Raw genomic sequence first — 19,208 nt, 5'->3', positions numbered from 1 at the left:
AGGTTGATAACTGTCCTTAAAAAAAACGGAAATGTACATTAGGCTCAACTTGTTCTAGAGATTCTTCCTAGTGATAACTACAAAATCATTTTATTTTCTAAAATGTTCATAAATCACTTACTTAATAATCAATTCCTTTTTAAGTGTTCCAGAAATTGTATTTAAGCAAAGTTATCAATTAAGCAGGTAAATGAAGTTTTGAAAAAAGTAAAAAACAGAGAAAAGCAACTGTAAACAAAAGAATGGGGATTTCAAGGAATGTTCAGCAGATAAACAATGCAGTATAAACTATATTCCAGGCTCTATTCCTATATTTTTAAAGGCTATAAAGCTATATTCCACCATATACTCCCATATGGAATATATATTGACAATGTGAACCATGCAAAGTCTGAAACAAATAAAGATAACTTGAAAAATAAACTATACACACTACTATATATTAAATAGATAACCAACAAAGACCTACTGTACAGCACAGTGACCTATACTCAATAGTTTGTAATAACCTATAAAGGAAAAGAATCTGAAAAAGAATATATGCACACACACACACATAACTGAATCACTGTGTTGTATACCTGACACTAACACGACATTGTAAATCAACAGTACTTCAATTTTTTAAAAAAGCTAACTATATGGTTGAAATAAACTATGGACATTTTTGAATACTGGTCAAGATATACAATACAGTTCAACCACCATTACATTCATTTTACCAGATAATTTTTCAATCACCTTAATTTCTGATTACATTTAGCCCAATTACCATAACTGTCAAAAGCCTGTGTTCAACAGCTGATATAAGTATGCATGGATAAAAATGGATAGTTACCTATTCAATTTGTACAAACTGGTATTATTCTACTTCTCAAGTATATCAAATACCAAATGCCAAGCCAGATGAAAAAGCATGATTGTGTCATTTGCAGAGACATGGATGGACCTAGAGACTGTCATACAGAGTGAAGTCAGTCACAAAGAGAAAAACAAATATCGTATGCTAACACATATATGTGGTATCTAGAAAAATGGTATAGATGATCTTATTTGCAAAGCAGAAATAGAGACACAGAGGTAGAGAATAAACATATGCATACAAAGGGGAAGGGCGGGGGGTGTGGGATGAATTGGGAGACTGGGATTAACATATATACACTATTGATACTATGTATAAAATAGATAACTAATGAGAACCTACTGTATAGCACAGGGAATTCTACTCAATGCTCTGTGGTGACCTAAATGGGAAAAAAATCCAAAAAAGGGGATATATGTATACGTATAGCTGATTCACTTTGCTGCACAGCAGAAACTAACAAAACATTGTAAAGCAACTATACTCCAATAAAAATTAAAATGAAAAAAAAAACTGGAAAAAAAAAAGAAAAAGCATGACTCTCACTGGACTGATAAGCAGATATCAGTCTGCTTATATTATATTATCAGATAATATTGGATATTTAGATATTTTTAAATATTTTAATATTTTACAAGACAAAGAAAGCTATTCAAAACTTAAATATCTTAAGTTTAAAACTTAAAGAAGGCTTACTTAAGGAAACAGCCAAAAGAATTCAGTTTTCTGAATAACTGAATGCCTATTAACTCTACTGGCATTCACAAGTAGAACTACATCATGCCACTTCAGGACCTGGCTTGGAACTCGGAGAATTCACTATCAGTGAAGTTGCATTTAATCCTTATTTTGTGCTTGAATTAACCAAGTGTCAGTAAGGTTGCTGGTGGGAATGCAAAATAGTACAACCACTTTGGAAAACAGTTTGGCTGTTCCTTACAAACACACACCTACCATATGATACAGAAATCCTACAAATGAAAACATATTTCCACACAAAGATTTGTATACAAATGCTCGCAGCAGCTTTACTTATAATAGCCAAAAATTGGAAATAACCCAAATGCCCACTATAAATGGACAAATAATAGTGTATCCATACAATGGAATATTAGACAGCAACAAAAAGGAATGCATTACTAATCACACAACATGGCTAAATCTCAATAACATCATGCTCAGTGAAAGAAATCAGATCAAAAAGTATGATCCCACTTATATGAAGTTCTAGAAAAGGCAAAACGATAATGACAGAAAGCAGATCAGCATTTGCCCAGAAGTGGGGGGAGGAATTTAACCACAAAGCGTCATGAAAGAACTTTTTGGGGTAAAACGTTCTATAAAACAATTATGGTGATGGTTACAAACTATATAGGTTTTTGAAAACTCATGAATCTATATACTTAAAACTAGTAAATTTTAGCATAAATTATTTTTTAATCAGCTTTATTGTGGTATGTGTTTACAATTACAAGAATAAATTAGTGCTTGGTAACAGCCTAAGTGCTATCCTCATAGCCAGTTTTATTATCCTCATAGCACTTATCACTACCTGAAATTATTTCTCTAAATATCTGACTGTTTAAATATTGCTCCATACTCAAGCAGACCCTCAGTGAAAACTGAGACTTTACGTACTCTGCTCGTTGCTACATTTCCAACACCTAGAACTGTGGCTAGCACATGGAAGGTGTTCAATAAACATTTACTAAATAAATAAGTAAACGAAAAAGTGAGCTGGAATAACTAAAACCCACTGATGAAGAGGAACATAAGTCAGGATTTTAAAAGATAGCAAGGATCTAAAGAAGCAAAGGAGAGAAGAGTATTCAACTGGGAACAATCAAAGGCAAAGGGAGCAAGACAGTAATGCATATCTGTCTAGGAGCCAGCAAGCAAACATCTCTGACACAGGGAAAACTGCGACTTTCCCCACTTTGCACGTTAAGTCCCAATGAGTTACTTCTTGGCTTTCCAATATGGTAGCCACTAGCCACATGAGGCTACTGAACACCTGAAATGTGGCTATCTGAATTAAGGTATGTGTTAAGTATGAAATATATATGGAATTTTGAAGACTTTAGTACAAAAAAAATTTTACTATCTCATTAATACTCTCTATAGTGATCACATGTAGAAATTGTAACATCTGGAATATACTGGGTAAATAAAATACATTATTAATTTCCACAGAAAGTTATACACAAATGTTCAGAGAAACATTATTCATAATAGCTAAAAAAAAGGAAACCCAAATGTCAATCAACAGATGAATGGATAAACAAAATTTGGTATATTCAGACAACGGACTATTATATGTCCAAAAAAGGAATGCAGTACTGACAAGTTACAAGAGCCTTGAAAACATTATGTTAAGTGAAAGAAGCCAAACACCAAAGGCTACATATTGTATGATTCCATTTATATGTAATGTCCAGAAAAGGAAAATCCATAGCAACTAAAAGATTAGTGGTTTTGAGTTAAAACCACTAATTAATTAATGGTTTTAATTAAATTAAATGGTTTTAATGGTTTTAATTTAATTAAAATTATTTTGCTATATGAATTAAATCTCAATAAAGCTGTTATTTTTTTAAATTTATTTCACCTTTTCTCTATTTGGAAGTGTTTGTTTTGATTTTTTTTACTTTTTTAATGTGGCTGCTAGAAAAAACTTAAAGTTACACCCTTTGGCTCACATTACATCTCTACCGGACAACACTGTTCTAGAGAGCTTATGGTGGGGGGTGATACCCTGGATATTTTGAGCTCTCAGTTTTACCTCTATTTTTCTTACACTCTCCATTTTTCCCAATTTGCCAGCCTGCTTCAAGTATCACCATACTTCAGGGCCAACTTAGACACTAAGATCAGTCATCTTAAAACGCTAGATTCCCTTCTCCCCTGTGCTTTTACAGTTAACACAGTGTTACTCTACTACAGTATGCAGACTGTTACTGGTCTAATAAGATAAGGAGTTTGTGTAAGAACATAAAATCAACTAAGACCCTAAGCACATTGCTCAGTTCATCAGACATTTTCTGATGAAGGAAGCAGTACACTAATTTACATTCTGGTGCAAGTTCTTTCTCCCCTTGCAGAGCACTGCTGTAGTAGACAACTGTCATATCCATGGCTGCCCATCATTTTTTAGTCTTTCTACATTTAAAGACATTCCATTTTATGAGTTTCAGCTCTCCAAAACAGAATTCAAACACAAATTCCCAGTCTCCCTTGAAACCAGAATGCAGGCATGTCACCTAAGGCTCTCCAATCAGACACATACAAATGCAACTTCAATTCAGAACTGAGCAGTGTAAAGAAACAAGGTTCCATTCTTGCTGCTGGAAGGCTTTCAGTAGCTTCCCAGTGGTTAGTCCAGTTCCTGAAGCAGAAACGGCATCAGTGAAAGCAGCAATAGCAACTGTATTAAAATGGAGCTTCATATGCTCCTCGGCACCAGAGGAAACAGTCTTTCCTGTCAGGTCAGTTCTGTGGCAGCTTTTAGCCATAGACAGCAGTGATTCTCAAAGTGTGCTTCTGAGACCACAGGATCACTATCACCTGGGAACATGTTAAAAGTGCAAATTCTCAGACCCCATCTTGATTCAGAAATTCTGGGTGTGGGGCCCAGAAATGTGCTTTAATAAGCTCTTGAGATGCATGCTACAGTTTGAGAACCAATGGCCTAGAATCTATTTCTCCCTGCTTTCCCAATGACTCTGTAAACTACTTCACATCTTCTCAAAAATTCCTTTTATGCTTAAACCAGACAAAATGTTTTGTTTGCAACAAAAAACACTGAGTGAAACATACCATATTGTCACTCCCATAACCATTCTCTTAAAAACTGCTCATAGGATGCTAGACACTGATTAAAAGAAAAAAAGAAAAAATCCACAAAGGTTAACATTGGTTAGAAGATAGAAAAAACTCTGGAAAATCTGCTTATAATCAACCCGGTTGATTTATTTCATGACAGTATGTGGAGGCACATACTGACTTCCTTCCGAAGAGTACAGGAGTACAGTACGGAAAGGCGAGGGAGGGAGGGAGAGAAACTTCAGTTTCTTGAAACTGTAACAAACACTACCCAGCAGGGGTGATCAAGGCTAGCATCAACATAGATAACACTGATAAGCCACGCTGATAGTATGCATCCTTGATGTGATGCAACGAAAATGGCACTTTACCTGTGTGGTCTTCTCCCCAAAACCCACAATCCCAGTCTATTCATGAGAAAAACATCAGCCAGATCCCAACCGACGGACAGTCTACAAAATACCGGATCAGTGCTTCTTAAAACTGACGAGGTCATCAAAAAGTCAGAGAAACTGTCACAGTCCAGAGGAGCCAAAGTACACATGGTGACTAAATGTAATGTGGTGTCTAGATAGTATCTAGAAACAGAAAAAGTTTATTAAGAAAAAGCTAAGGCTTTGCAGCCAATTAAGCCAACCATGCTCTTTTCCCCGCGGGGGCCCGGTGTGCAATGGCTGCAAACGGCAGCCTCCTCCGTAGTGTATGCAGCCTGTTGCCTGTATGGGTTGCCCTAAGAGACCCTGGAAACAGCCCTTTCCAGCGGACATTCGTGACTGGCGTGCTGTCCCCAATCTAGGCTCCAGACAGGTATGCATGGTGCCTTTGGAAAGCCCCAGGGCACAGTGGCCAGGGTCCACACAAGCCAAGTCATAATGTCCATCCGCACCAAGCTGCAGAACAAGGAGCATGTGATTGAGGCCCTCCGCAGGGCCAAGCTGAAGTTCTCTGGCTGCCAGAAGATCCATGTCTCCAAGAAGTGGGGATTTACTAAGTTTAATACAGATGAATTTGAAAATATGGTGGCAGAAAAGCGGTTCATCCCAGATGGCTGTGGGGTCAAATACATCCCTAATCGTGGCCCCTGGACAAATAGCGGGCCCTGCACTCATGACAGCCTTGACACTGTCCCCTCCTTACTCACACCCACCAATAAATTCTACTTTCCTGCCAAAAAAAAAAAAGAAAGAAAAAGCTAAGGAAATCTGAATAAAGCAGGGACTTTAGTTAGGAGAAATGTGTCAATATTAGTTCATTAATTTTGACAAATGTACTATACTAATACATCATGTTTTTAACAAGGGAACCTGGATGTGCAGTATATGAAAACTCTGTCCTATCTTTCCAACTTTTCCATAAGTCTAAAACCATTTTAAAATAAAGTTTGTTTTTTTTTTAAGCTATTGGCTAAACTGAATGGTTTTCAAATTCAAATAAATGAATACCTTTACTAAAGCTGTTACCAGAGGTCTGGCACTGTTCACCACGCAGCAAAGAGCAACTAGCCCTCCACACACCATCCCCACCACACTGCTCCGCCTCCAAAAGAGCCTTCAAGCTTAACAGAAATGAAAACCTCATGCATTTGAATGCTTAGCTGAGTAGACTTCCCTTCCCATCTGACTTACTATTATACTCTGTAAGATCCAATTTTATCTCCTAACAAACTTAGTTTTGCTTAGAGTCAGAGAACAAAGGATATAGAAAAAACAGAGTTTAGAGATTAGTGCAGTTTGTTGAAAAGCCCCATAAGTGAGGAACAGATCCCACTGACTGGATGACTGGGTCACAGAGAAAAAATAAAATAAAACAATGACTAGAACTGAACTGGAATTTGGTTACATTTAAAGTAAAAGCAAACAAACCTAATTTTTAAAAATTCAGCAGCACTGGGGAAGTCACCAGTATATAGCTTGGTCCCAAAACTAATGTTCATAATAAGCCATTGATAAAAGATTCAGTGATATCCAATGTACTCTGTTTAAGAAAACAGGGTAAAAGTGTAATTTATTTCAGAAAAATTGCTAAGAAAAATACATGCTATGCTCCTAGCACCTAGAACGTGGTCTCTAAATACTGTTTCCCACAAAAAGTAACCAGGGTTCCTTGGAAAAAACTCTGATTCCTGGCCTGGGGCAGGAAGTATACAAGATAAACCTGGAACATCTTCGCACCTATTGGTGTTTTATCAAAGGACTTCCCTTTGTAACAAAGGAGTCAACTTACAAGGATTTAATGGGCAAAGATGAGATAATCTGAGCATCAGTGTGGTAGGTTGAACCAACCCTTCCCCTCAGATGTATTAATTTCCTAATCACCAAACGTATAAACATTACCTTATATGGTAAAAGATATAATTAAGTTAAGGATCTTGAAAACAGTAGTTTATCCTGGACTATCCAGTGGGCCATAAATGCAATCGCATCTACCCTTGTAAGAAACAGGAGTTCCTCAGCAGACACAAAGAGGACTATGCAATGTGGTAACAGAAGCAGAAATTGGAGTGAGGAAGCCAAGGAATGCCAGCAGCCACCAGAAGCGGGAAGAGGCAAGGAACAGATGCTCCCCTAGAACCTCTGGAAGGAGCACAGACCTGCTGACACCTGATTTCAGCCCAGTGATACTGATTCTGGACGTCTGGCCTCCTCAACTGTGAGAGAATAAACTCCTGTTGTTTTAAGCCATCCAGTTATGGTAATTTGTTGGAGCAGCCGTAGTAAACTAATATAATCAGTAACTACAATGAAGTAAAACGTATACATTATTTAAATCCATGTGTTCTTGATGATATATGAAGGAAAAAAAAACCTGATTGGTTACCTTTGAAGGGTTCTAGGCAACCAAGTCATTATTTTGAAAACTGGTAACCAAAGAGAAAACTAGTAAGCATTTATTCTCCATTTCCTACACCTTAAGGTAGCAAAATATACAAGGAGAATTTTTCTTTACAGAACTATTCCAGCTAATAACTTGCTATTTTACAAACCCTAATGAATGGAGAAATCTAGGCAATGATCAACAGTCCTAACATCTCAAAAAGAGACAACCAGACATTATGAGCCTCCTGATAGAGGTACACTCTACCACTTTGAAATATTCTTTTAAAAAGCAAAACAAAACCACCACAAAAAAATATAACACATAAAACCATATTTCAAACAAACAAAAACCTGGACCTAATCACTACTTTAGATCAAACTACCAATTTAGAGGAAACACAGAAGGCAGAAGAATATGGAGACCAACACCACATGGATGCAATTAGGAAATTCCAGGTGTGAACAATCTACAGGGTGGATTTCTTCAACAGACAAATTGTAAGGGAAAAAAACAGACAGGACACACCAACCAATCTTAAGGATGGCTTTTATTTTGGATCCTGATTTGAACAAACAATTTTTTTTTTAAGTTGAGACAACTGAGGAAATTTCCACACTGACTAGATATTCAGAAACACTAAAGAATTACTGTTACTGTTTTTAGGTGATATAGTAGTACTGCATCTTATGTTTACATACATACTAAAATGTTTCCAAATGAAATCATCTAATGTCTGAGTTTTGCTATTAAAAATCCAGGAGGGGGGGCTTCCCTGGTGGCGCGGTGGTTGAGAATCTGCCTGCCAATGCAGGGGACACAGGTTCGAGCCCTGGTCTGGGAAGATCCCACATGCCGCGGAGCAACTAGGCCCGTGAGCCACAACTACTGAGCCTGCGCGTCTGGAGCCTGTGCTCCACAACAAGAAAGGCCACGAGAGTGAAAGGCCCGCGCACCGCAATGAAGAGTGGCCCCTGCTTGCCACAACTAGAGAAAAGCCCTCGCACAGAAACGAAGACCCAACACAGCCATAAATAAATAAATAAATGAACAAATAAATAAACAAATAAACAAACAAACAAATAAATAAATAAAAATCCAGGAGGGGGAACCTCCCTGGTGGTGCAGTGGTTAAGAATCTGCCTGCCAATGGAGGGGACCCGTGTTCAATCCCTGGTCCGGGAAGATCCCACATGCCACAGAGCAACTAAGCCTGTGAGCCACAACTACTGGAGCCCGCAAGCCACAACTACTGAAGCCCGCACGCCTAGAGCCTGTGCTCCGCAACAAGAGAAGCCACCGCAATGAGAAGCCCACGCACCGCAACGAAGAGTAGCCCCTGCTCGACCAACTAGAGAAAGCAACGTGCAGCAACAAAGGCCCAATGCAGCCATAAGTAAATAAATTAATTAATTAAAAAACAAAAAAAACAAAAAAAATCCAGGAGGGGAGGTGAGGAGAGGGCTATAGGTGAAACAAGACCGGCCATGCATTGATAATCATGATACATAGAGAGAGGGTGGTGGATCTACATACTAATCTCTTTACTTTTCAAGTGTTTAAAAAATTCCATATAAAAGACTAAGTTTGTTCTTTTTTTTTTTTTTTTTCTTTAAGTCTTACCATTTCTGTGTTTGAGGGCTTAAGTCTAAATCAGCTGAAAAATAATGTACCTGGGCTTCCCTCGTGGCGCAGTGGTTGAGAATCCGCCTGCTAATGCAGGGGACACGGGTTCGAGCCCTGGTCTGGGAGGATCCCACATGCCACGGAGCAACTAGGCCCGTGAGCCACAACTACTGAGCCTGTGCGTCTGGAGCCTGTGCTCTGCAACAAGAGAGGCCACGATAGTGAGAGGCCTGCACACTGCGATGAAGGGTGGCCCCCGCTTGCCGCAACTAGAGAAAAGCCCTAGCACAGAAACAAAGACCCAACGTAGCAACCAATCAAGCAATAAAAATAAATAAATCAATCTTAAAAAATAATGTACCTGTAAAACCATCCCTCCACCATTCCATATAAAGGGGCATTATACATATTCACACATACAATTCACAGTGGAGAACTATTAATTAAAAATTTAATTATTTCTGGTTACCAATTCCATTAAAATAAAATGAAAATTTGCTCAGAATATTCTGAAGATTTTTTTTTAATCGTTTACATAGGAAAAAGTCAAGCCTAACACAACATATGATACCTCTTAGAACCATGTTTGATTATACTGTAAAACAAATCAAATTCCCTATGTACACGCTGTCCTTCATTGTAACATGGAAAACCTAAAATGTAGATGTAATTTCTTATCTCCTTACACTTGTGTTATAAAAAGACTACAATATAACTACACAGCTGATATTAGAAGTTATTTATCAGAAAAAAAGTTCTTCATAAATAATAAAAAGACAAGCATTATATTTTATTTATAAGGAAAGTTGAATGCATTATTTATGAGCTTTTCAGAAATATCAAAGTCATACATAGAGAGGCATCAGAATTTTGATAAATAGTTATCCTAAGTGTGGATAAAGAAGATCAACTGTATGTCCCTGAAGGGGAAATGAGAAACCAGTAGGTAAAAAAATTTCCAGGAGAGAGCGCTGATGTTAATGACACGGGGAGGGGGGCGGTGGGGGGGATGTCTCTCAAAGCTAGAAAAAAGAATTAAATAACAGGAGCTAAGAGTTAAGTATCCCCTGTTCATCAGGTATTATATGGGAAGCCGTACAGCATAATAGTTGAAAGCACAGGCTCTGGGATTAATGTCTGAATCCCAGCTCTGCCAATTATAAACTGGTTCCTTCTCTCTACCTGTAAAAATGGGGACTAGAATAGTACTACCTTCTAGGGTTGTAGCAAGAATTAAATAATTTACATATAGCTCTTAGGCAAGTTATTTTATACACTGGCTCATTAAATTTTCAAAATAAACCATAAAGTAGGCATACCATCCCCAGTTATAGGTGAGAAAACATTCTGAGAAATTAAGTAAAATGCCTATTGTTGCACCGCTAGGAAGTGGCACAGCTGGGTTCAAACACTGACCTGCCATGGACTAGAAAGATTTCCCTGTGACTATAAGTATTTAATAGTGATTAATATAGGACTTATAAACAAGTGTAATACCACCTTCTAGGGGTGGCTCTTTTATTTAGTCACACGTTAATTTACATGTTGAAATATATATACTTAATTATAAGTTATTTTCCTTCACACTAAAGGCATTATACTGTTAGGGTTTGTTTTTTCTAAGTCATTTGTATAACTTTATCAGAATGGTAAAGGTGCATTCTAAAGCATTTTGTTATAAACCAGTGGCTCTCAACTGGAGGTGATTTTGCTCCCCAGAGGATATTTGGCAATGTCTGGAGACGTTTTTGGTTGTCACAACTGGGGGTGGGGGGGGGTAGGTAAGAGCACTGGCATCTAGTGGGTAGGGGCCAAAGATGCTGCTTATTTAACATCCTACAATGTACAGGACAGTCATACACAACAAAGAATAATCCAGTGCAAAATGTCAATAGTGACAAAGGTAAGAAATCTGTTATAAACTGATAGGGAGGGTTGAGAACTTCAGATACAAAGTGACACACTAGAAGACAGGTAAAAAGTCCCTTCCAAAAGGAAACCATAAACAAAACCAAAAGGCAACCTATGGAATGGGAGTAAATATTTGCAAATGATACAACTGACAAAGGCTTAATTTCCAAAATATACAAACAGCTCATACAACTCAACAACAAAAAACGAACAACCCAATCGAAAAATGGGCAGAAGAACTAAATAGATACTTCTCCAAAGAAGACATACAGATAGCCAAAAGGCACATGAAAAGATGCTCAACATCACTAATTATTAGAGAAACACAAATCAAATCTACAATGAGGTACCACCTCATACTGGTCAGCATAGCCATCATTAAAAAGTCTACAAATAACAAATGCTGGAGAGGGTGTGGAGAAAAGGGAACCCTCCTACACTGTCGGTGGGAATGTAAGTTGGTGCGGCCACTATGGAAAATAGTATGGAGGTTCCTCAAAAAACTAAAAACATTAGGGGCTTCCCTGGTGGCGCAGTGGTTAAGAATCCGCCTGCCAATGCAGGGGTCATGGGTTCGAGCCCTGGTCCGGGAAGATCCCACATGCCGTGGAGCAACTAAGCCCATGTGCCACAACTACTGAGACTGCACTCTAGAGCCCATGAGCCACAACTACTGAGCCTGCATGCCACAACTACTGAAGCCCGTGAGCCTAGAGCCTGTGCTCCGCAACGAGCCACTGCAATGAGAAGCCCACTCACCGCCACTAAAGAAAGCCCATGTGCAGCAACAAAGACCCAAAAATAAAATAGACAAATTAATTAATTTAAAAAAAAAACAACTAAAAACAAAGCTTCCATATGATCCAGCAATCCCACTCCTGGGCATATATCCGGACAAAACTAAAATTCAAAGAAATACATACACCCCTATGTTCATGGCAGCACTTTTCACAATAGCCAAGGCATGGAAACAACCTAAATGTCCATCAACAGATGAATGGATCAAGATGTGGTACATATACAATGGAATACTACTCAGCCATAAAAAAAAATGAAATAATGCCATTTGCAGCAACATGGATGCAACTATAGATTATCATGCTAAGTGAAGTAAGTCAGAAAGAGAAAGACAAATACCATATGATATCACTTATACATGGAATCTAAAGCATGACACAGGGACTTCCCTGGTGGCACAGTGGTTAAGAATCCGCCTGCCAATGCAGGGGACACGGGTTCAAGCCCTGGTCCGGGAAGATCCCACATGCCACGGAGCAACTAAGCCCGTGCGCCACAACTACTGAGCCTGCGCTCTAGAGCCTGTGAGCTACAACTACTGAGCCCGCATGCCACAACTACTGAAGCCCGCATGCCTAGAGCCCATGCTCTGCAACAAAGAGAAGCCAACACAATGAGAAGCCCACGCACCGCATTGAAGAGTAGCCCCTGCTCGCCGCAACTAGAGAAAGCCTGTGTGCAGCAACGAAAACCCAACGCAGCCAAAAATAAATAAATAAATAAAAATTAAAAAAAAAAAAAACATGACACAAATGAACTTATCTATGAAACAGAAACAGACTCACAGACATAGAGAACAGACTTGTGGTTGCCAAGAGGGAGCAGGGTGGGAGATGCACGGATTGGGAGTTTGGGGTTAGCAGATGCAAACTATTATATATAGAACTGATAAACAACAACTTCCCACTGTAGAGTACAAGGAACTATATTCAATATCCTGTGATAAACCATAATGGGGGGACTTCCCTGGTGGCACAATGGTTAGGACTCTGTGCTCCCAATGCAGGGGCCCGGGTTTGGTCCCTGGTCAGGGAACTAGATCCCACACGCATGCCACAACTAAGAGTTCGCATGCCACAGCTAAGGGGCCCATGAACCACAACTAAGGAGCCCACATGTGGCAACTAAGGAGCTGGCGAGCCACAACTAAAGAGCCCGCCTACCACAACTAAGACCCAGTGCAACCAAATAAATATTTTTTTAAAAACCATAATGGGAAAGAATATGAAAAAGAATATATATATATGAATCACTTTGCTGTACAGCAGAAATTGACACAACACTGTAAATCAACTATACTTCAATTAAAAAAAAAAGTCCCTTCTAATCCTAAAATTCTGTCACCTTACCATACCTGATTAAAACAAATCCAGGGTATATTTCAAGACAGATAACTATGTAGTAATCAACAGCAAAAGTCTTAAAATTCTGTATACTTTTCAAGCAAGCAATTCCACTGCCAAGAATATATCCTAAAGAAGTAATAATAATGAGTATGCATGAAGATTTAGTTGCAGGACCTCCCTGGTGGCGCTGTGGTTAAGAATCCACCTGCCAATGCAGGGGACACGGGATTGATCCCTGGTCCAGGAAGATCCCACATGCCGCAGAGCAACTAAGCCCGCATGCCACAACTACTGAGCCCACGTGCTGCAACTACTGAACCTCACGCCCCCAGAGCCCATGCTCCACAACAAGAGAAAGCACCGCAAATGAGAAGCCTGTGCACCTCAATGAAAGAGTAGCCCCTGCTCACCGCAACTAGAGAAAGCCCACGTGCAGCAACAAAGACCCAATGCAGCCAAAAAAAAAAAAAAAAAAGATTTAATTGCAAGAATGTTGACTTCTTTAAGTATCAGAATTCCAAAACGTTAGCAACAAGCAAATGTCTAACAATAGAAAAATGACCCCCCAAATTATGAGGTATCTATACAAGTTTCAAGATGAAACTTTTTCGAAAGAGACCGTAACAAATTCTATCAAATCTACAAGGAATAAATTTGTCCTATGCTATTTAAAATGCCTTCAGCATAATAAAAGATGGAATGTTTCTGAATTTATTTTACTAGGCTAGTATAATCAAGGTACCAAAACCCAAGGTAGTACCAAAATGTAAAACTATAGGCCAATCTCAGTTATGAATGTAATTTTGCAAAAAAAAAAAAGTTAAAACATTAGCAAACCTAATCTAGATACATACTAGAACAATCCATCACAAACAAGCTGAGTTTACCTCAAGTATACAAAATCTGTCCCAACATTAGGAAATCCATTAATCAATTCTGTTAGAGATCAAAAAGACCTGAAATAATCTCAATGAATTACAAAGAAAAGGAAAAAAAGTAAAGCAATGAAAGAGGAAACAGCTATGAGAAACAAAGAATGCCCAATATATGGATGATCTATGTGCCTAAAACAGAAAACCCAACAAAGAGAACTAAGAAAATACTAAAAGAAAAAAGAAAGAAAATACTAAAAGATTTAAAGGAATAAATACTCCCAAGAGAAAATCAGAAGTGAATCTGCAAGTAAAAACTAATAAAGATGTGTGCAAACAGGCTCACATTGGAGGAAAATAGAAAATAGAAGGAGGACTTCCCTGGTGGTCCAGCAGTTAAGATTCTGTGCTCCCAATGCAGGGCGCCCAGGTTTGATCCCTGGTCAGGGAACTAGATCCCGCATGCCACAACTAAAGATCCCACATGCTGCAACTAAGACCCAGCGCAGCCAAATAAATAAATATTTTTTTAAAAGAAAGAAAAAAATAGAAGGAACTTGGATCTTGGACATTCTTGAACAACTGAACCAACCTTGGAACACTTTACTTCTAAACTTGTTACACACAAAAAAACCCTTTACTTGTTTAAGCCACTAGGGATTGCATTTCCAATTGCTATGAGAGGTATTCCTGATACGAAAGAATACATCAAAATGTATATATATCAGAAGTATCAAAATTTAAATGTACATAAATCCTTATTAGTTGTTTCACAGGTTATTAAGGTAAGTATTTGCACAAATATTTAGAGGTATATGTAGCAGGATGTTTACTACAGTGTTAACTGCAATAGGAAAAAAAATTTAAATATATACCAAGAGAGACCTAGTTAATCATGTTATGGAATCCATACAATGGATTACTATGCAGTCATTAAAAATAACATTTATTACTTAATTTAAGCGGGAACAACATCCTATAAAAATATTAGAATTTTCATTGAACTTTTAAGAGCTTTTTTCATATATTTTAATATACATATAGGGACTTCCCTGGTGGCCCAGTGGTAAAGAATCCACCTTCCAATGCAGGGGACACGGGTTCAATCCCTGGTCGCGGAACTAGGATCCCACACACCGTGGGGCAACTAAGCTCACACGCCACAACTACTGAGCTCACACACCTCCACTAGAGAGCCCACGTGCCACAAACTACAGAGCCCACGTGCTCTGGAGGCCGCGCACCACAACTAGAGAAGAGAAAACCCACACGCCACAACTAGAGAAGTCTGCATGCTGCAATGAAAGATCCCGCATACCTCAACGAAGATCCCGCATGCTGCAGCTAAGACCCAATGCAGCCCAAAAAATAAAAAATAAATAATTAATATACATATAAAAACCCTGGAAAGATAACATATCAATAAGTGAATGGATATTATCTTTGGGTAATTTTTTTTATGCTTTTCTACATTTTCTAAATTGTTTCCAATAGGTAGTATTAATTTTATCTAAAATTATAAAATAACTGCTTACAGAAAGAAAATGAATGACTTAATAAAAGATATGGAAGTCCTAACTTGACAAACAGCTCATACAGAAACAACTTAAAAATTCAAATGAGATTGAAAAAAAAAAAAGGCCAACAATTTCAGAAAAAAACAAAAAACAAAGAAAGTATAAGTGGATATCTAATTGATATTGAGATAAAGCAGGTCTTTAAAGGTATCAAAGCATTATCAAGTTTGTTCAAAAGAATTCTTAGGCTTCTCTATACCATATGTTAGCAATAAGAGAAAGAATAAACTTGGACAATATCTGTAACAAATAAAAGACAAAGGCCAATGTCCATGAAATAAAGATATTTATAAATTAATAAGAAAATGGGAAAGGACATGAAGAGGCAATGCACAAAGAAAACAAATGGTCAATACATTTTTTAAAGCCTAATCACACCCACCAAAATGGTATCTTATTGCTGTTATAGGTTGCATTTAGAAACTTAAAACAGCAATAAGATACCACTTTGCCTATGCTATTGGTAATAATTAAGTCTATACTTAATGTTAACAAGGGAGAGGTAACACTAAAAGACATCAGCACTAATGGCAGAAATGTAAACTAGAACGAGATATCTGGAAAGCAATTCAGCAATATATAAATATATCAAAACCTCATACTTTTTGATCCAGAACTCTCTGGGAAATAATCAAAGATGACATCAAAGACTAATGTCCAGGGACTTCCATGGTGGCGCAGTGGTTAAGAATCTGCCTGCCAATACCGGGCACACGGGTTCGAGCCCTGGTCTGGGAAGATCCCACATGCCGCGGAGCAACTAGGCCCGTGAGCCACAGCTACTGAGCCTACGCGTCTGGAGCCTGTGCTCCGCAACAAGAGGCCGCGACAGTGAGAGGCCCGCGCACCGCGATGAAGAGTGGCCCCCACTTGCCGCAACTAGAGAAAGCCCTCGCACAGAAACGAAGACCCAACACAGCCATATTTAAATAAATAAATAAAAATTAAAAAAAAAAAAAAAAAGACTAATGTCCAAAGATGTCTCCTGTAGAATTATTTACTAATAGCAAGATCTTACAAATAATCAAATAGGCAGTAATAGAAAAATAATTAAGTTATTTTTATAACTTAATATATAACAAATATATGATAAATTAGACTTTTAAAACCAACGTTTTCTGAAAAACTTAACAACACAGAAAAATTTTACATCATAATTAAAATAAAAATAGAATACAAAACCACATGTGCAATATGATCAACTGGTTAAAAATTTTATTTGTTGATATAAAACATGGCCAGAAATCCACTAAAATGACAAAATATTCCAAAGGATAGAATTATGAGTAAGTCCAGTTTTCTTTATACTTTCTTTGTACTTTATGGTTTAAAAAAAAAAAAAACACACACACAACTTGGGGTTTTGTTTTAACTTTGCCCCTTTTTTAATGATCTGAGAGTTTACTTAAATAAAACTGACCTGAGAGATAGTGGGTGGAATGAAAACAGTCATGGGAACCTGGATCCTGAGCAATTTACTAAACTTTCATTTCCTCATTGTGAAATAGGGATAATACCAACCTTAAAGAATTCAGAGGATTAAATAATTAATGCACTTAAAGTGCTTTACGGCACTTTAAAGATGCTTGTTAAAGATACACCTTTCTCCTTAGTTTATAACTAAATCAATGAGGGTTTCTTTTAAGGTCTTTTTTTCTGGGGGGGTGAGGGGTGGGAAGGGGGCAGGAGAGGGGAGCATGGTGGGCAGACTTAATGTGATCATTCCAAATTTTATCTGAATGAGTAAATACCTAAGAATAGTTCAGGAAAATTCTAGAAAATAAATAATGAAGGGTTCCTGGCTCTTTAAAATATTAAAACATTAGAAAGTACAGAAAAAAGTCATTTTAACTATGGGTATAACACCAGAACAGATAAATCAATCAAACACAATACTATTCAAAAATGGACTCAGGTATTCCGGGATATTTAGCATATAATAAATGGTGGCATTTCAAAATCAACGGAGAAAAATGGATTAATCACTACATGGTGCAATAATATCTGGCTAGCCATTTGAAAATAAATAGTAGTAAAAGCTAGATTCCTATCTCAGTCCTTACATCAAAATAAATTCCAAAGTGATCAAACATTTAAAAATAAATACTAGAAGGTAACATAGACAAAGAGGTAGAAGGAAACCTAGAAGCCATTAAGGAAAAAACTGATAAACCCATACGCCAACACATCTCAAAATTTAAAAACAAAATGGGGGAAATTTTTGCTACATGTGCTACACACATGATAAAGAGGTCAACTTCCCCATATGTAAACAATTTCTTAAATTAAGGAGCTATAAGCTCTCTTATACCCTGATGGTGAGCCTGTAAATTGTCCAACCTTTCTGAAAAAGAATTTGACATTTGCCATTAAATTTTTAAATGTTTACTTATTTATTTTGGCTGAGCCGGGTCTTAGTTGCAGCACGCGAGATCTTTAGTTATGGCATTCGGACTCTTGGTTGAGGCATGCACGCAGGATCTAATTCCCTGAGCAGGGATCGAAGCCAGACCCCCTACATTGGGAGAGTGGAGTCTTACCCACTGGACCACAAGAGAGGTCCCGCCATTAAATTTTTAAACATTCATATTCTTTGACTCAGTAATTTTGGTTCAAGGAATTTATAACACAAAAACACTCACATGAGCATGTGAAGACAGATACAAGGATATTAGCTGAAGTTTTATAATAACGGCACAAATATTCATCAATGGGGACTTTAAAAAATTATAGTGTACCTATATTATGCAGCCACAAAAATGATCTATTTCAAAAATGATGACATTATCTATATCAAAAACAAAGTAAAGAAAAAGGAAGGTTGAGAAGAGCGTATATAGCATGATTCCACTTTTAAACCATCAGAATACACATTTCTTTTTAAAAAACCAGAAAAATATCTACCAGACCTTTGTCAGTGTTTATCTCCGAGGGGTGAGCTTATGAGCTTATACGGACTTTTCCCTTCATATTATACATTTATAAATTTTTAACAAACATTTGTTATTTTTGATGCAAAAAATTTTTTTAATTAAGAAATTTAAAATCACATCCATGAAAGAATAAACAAATACATAAATGGAACAGAACGGTGAGCCTAGGACTAGATCCACACGAATATAGTCCACTGATCTGTGACAAAGAAGGACAGGCAATTCAATGGAGAAAGGACAGTCTTTTCAACAAATGATGGTGCTGGAACAACTGGATATCCACATGCAAAAATAAAAGAAAGAAAAAAATCTAGCTACAGACATTACACCCTTTACAAAAAAATAACTCAAAATGAGTTACAGACCTAAATGTAAAATGCAAAACTATGAAACTCCTAGAGCGAAACAGAATAGAAAATCTAGATGACCTTGGGTTATGGCAATGACTTTTTAGATATTGCACCAAAGGTACGATCTATGAAAGAAATAATTATAAGTTGGATTTCATTAAATTTAAAACTTTTGTTTGTGAAAAACACTGTCAAGAGCAAAGACAAGCCACAGATTTGGAGAAAATACTTGCAAAAGACATATCTGATAAAGTCCAGTTATCCAAAATATACAATGCACTTTTAAAACTAAACAAT

General features: G+C 37.4%; 1 protein-coding gene and 1 non-coding gene across 3 annotated transcripts in view; one reads left to right on the top strand and one right to left on the bottom strand.

Moving 5' to 3' along the window:
• The window catches only part of RABEP1 (rabaptin, RAB GTPase binding effector protein 1), a 104,908-nt gene that overhangs the window by 75,792 nt on the left and 9,908 nt on the right, over positions 1-19,208 (bottom strand). The window lies entirely within an intron of this gene.
• Positions 5,302-5,436, top strand: LOC133081061 (small nucleolar RNA SNORA70). Its single transcript, XR_009698731.1, has one exon. It is a non-coding gene; the product is annotated as a small nucleolar RNA SNORA70 (small nucleolar RNA).

The sequence above is a fragment of the Eubalaena glacialis genome, chromosome 19 (assembly GCF_028564815.1).
Source record: "Eubalaena glacialis isolate mEubGla1 chromosome 19, mEubGla1.1.hap2.+ XY, whole genome shotgun sequence".
Taxonomy (NCBI): Eukaryota; Metazoa; Chordata; class Mammalia; order Artiodactyla; family Balaenidae; genus Eubalaena; species Eubalaena glacialis.
The sequence above is the reverse complement of the archived record's forward strand: the minus strand, read 5'-3'. Positions and strand labels throughout refer to the sequence as shown.